This window comes from Nanorana parkeri, unplaced genomic scaffold (genome assembly GCF_000935625.1).
Source record: "Nanorana parkeri isolate BGI_ZX_2015 unplaced genomic scaffold, ASM93562v1 scaffold1603, whole genome shotgun sequence".
Classification (NCBI taxonomy): Eukaryota; Metazoa; Chordata; class Amphibia; order Anura; family Dicroglossidae; genus Nanorana; species Nanorana parkeri.
This window is the reverse complement of record NW_017307871.1, coordinates 342,598-345,250: the sequence shown is the minus strand read 5'-3', so window position 1 is coordinate 345,250 and position 2,653 is coordinate 342,598.

Below are 2,653 nucleotides of genomic sequence, written 5' to 3'. Positions count from 1 at the left end.
TTTTTTTTTTTTTTTTTTTAGCTCTTTATCAGCGTGGATTCATCTGATCACACACTGGATGTTATGCTATAAATGGCAGGCCTGCTATTTTAAAAAAGTACATGCTAACCAGTCAGCCATTGTTTAAGCTTTGTAAAAAAGGGCTGCGGAGAGAGCTTATTTTGGTTATATGCGGCACTTCACCTCCTTTCACCATTTGTTACTGTGAATTGGTCTGCTGGTGACCAGTGATGTGTGGGGGCTTAGTGTAAGTCAAGTTTTCCCAAGTGCATGCAAAAAGGTCACTGACACCCCCCCCCCCTTCCTGGCCCAAGCAGCTGGAGCATTCCCCAAGCCTTTTGTGATGTGTAGCTGTGGCCGGGGAATGCCCTGATTGTGCCGAGGGGAGTGTATCGGTGACTGTTTTGTAGGGGCTTGGGTGATCTTGGTAGCACACCATTTCTGGTGACAATAAAAAAGTAACTGTTTCATCTCTTGTTTACATTACACAATGTTACTGTTTGTCATAGAACTGCAGAAAAGCCATATCCGATCTTCGCATATTCATCCTAATGTTTCATTTAGTATATGTGCATGCCTTCTGCTTAAATTCTGCTTACTCTTGACTACAATCTCCGTTCCTTACCATTACTTGTAACTTTGTAAATATCATATCTATAACTTTTCACATACCAGACAGATGTAAGGTTAATGAACTTTCTATATTGTATCTGTTAATATTGAATCCATTTCTAGGTATATGAAGTGTAGGAGATTGTTCGCTCTCTGACTTTTTAGGCGGAAATACTGTAAGTAACAGTAACTGTAGTTGTATTTTGTAATAGAAGTTCTGAACAATGTATTCTACTTGAATACAGTACACAGACACTTAGACTGATATTTTTGTTTATGAAGACATATTAGAAGTAACTTGTAGGGACCATTAAAGAGTATATTGTATGCTGACATTCATTATCTGTAATAAGGTCATGTTGTTATAGAACGTATATAACCAAAAATTATCAACATTCATGTAGAGAGGTGAGTGATTTAATTCAAATATGTCTAAGATGCATGCACTGAGACTATAGTGATCAATTGATAACAAGTTAACGTTAAAAGCAATGTATGGCAAACCTCAATTTTCCTGCGGTCCGGTGCAGAGAACTGACGTGATCACTTTGGCACTGTGATGCCACTACATTTGACAAGATGCTATCACCGTGGGTAAACAGGAGCCTACAATTACAAACTGACATGAAAAGGCTAAGAATGGTTTGCAAAAGTCGTTATTTCTTGGCATTGTTGGAGAACAGCTATACCAAACCTCCAGAAGCCATCCTGCCCTTAAGAGTGGGGCGCAGTCATAACCCCCATTTGTTTTGCAATGGTTCAAAAGTCATTTTGTTTCTTCCCTGCACTAAGCAGTGAACTAGAATAGTATTATTACCTGTACCATGCACGTAGTACAAAGGGCAATGATAGAAGACAGTAGGAAACATTCAGAATTCTGTTTACTATAGTCTTAACAGTGAAAGATGAATTCTGATGCCCTTTGTACCTTGCTTTTTGCCTTATTAAGTAAGCCTGATAGTGTTTTAACATTGTTTTGGGGTTGATCAGCAAGTTTTGCTTTTAAAATTGTATGAAGTGTTTTTTGCCTTCTGCTGTTTGTAGTGTGACCATAAGAAATAAGTGGCATTAGTTTGGTGCCAGTGGTGTTCAGCATACGGCTGAAAATTTTACGGGCAACTGACAATTAATATTTAATTTGCTCTAATTGTCTATATGTAGTATATTTAGTGTGAAAGACTGCACTGCTTCTGCAGCAGCATCTTTATATCACTTAATGCCAGAGCATGCCGGGTGTTGTAGTTCAGCAACCATTGAATAGATACAGTAGGGTGCTTTTTATGCAAGTGTGTATTTATTTCCCTCCTGTTTGATGTAATTCTGTTATCGTTAACAGGTTTTATTCAATTTTACAGTTCTTGTTTATGACATTATGTACGTCAGTAATAAGACTTGCAAATGACTTTAACTGCATTTTAATAAATGGCATATGGGGTTTTATAGGCAGTTGCAATAAGTTTTAGTTGAGGCTGTCAAATCCTGTTTTTATTTTACGACAGCTTTGCCTTAGGAACACTGTTTTTATTTTGCCATTAAACGGCATTGACCCATAATTACCATACCATGCATCTACTTGTCATATAAGCTAGTGTCTTTAAACTGTATTTGGTGGTGCCGCCTCACCAAACGCACTTTATACTGTATTTATCAAGGTTAAGGGTGATTGTACACACAATTATCTTCAGTGTGTTTTCTCATTATTGAAATAGAATTGTTGCCCAGGTCACATGGAGTTTTTATTTTGTTCTTGTAAGGGAAAGTTGCGCTCGTGCAATTTACCCCTAGCGGACTTTGTCCTGTGTAATTACATTGCACCAGCAGCAATATGCACAACCGTCTACCTGCCGTGTCCTATGTTTACACCACATGGCATCTGTGTTAAGGTTTGTCTCTGTTAGGATCATTATGTTGGGCATTTTGTTAAGACTAGATGGGGAATGCCTTGACTTAGCATTTGCCTCTTCAGTGTTATGAATCATAATTAAAGATGATACAGACTGAAATACTGCTTCTTTCTTCACCTTGGTGTTCTTTATTTAGT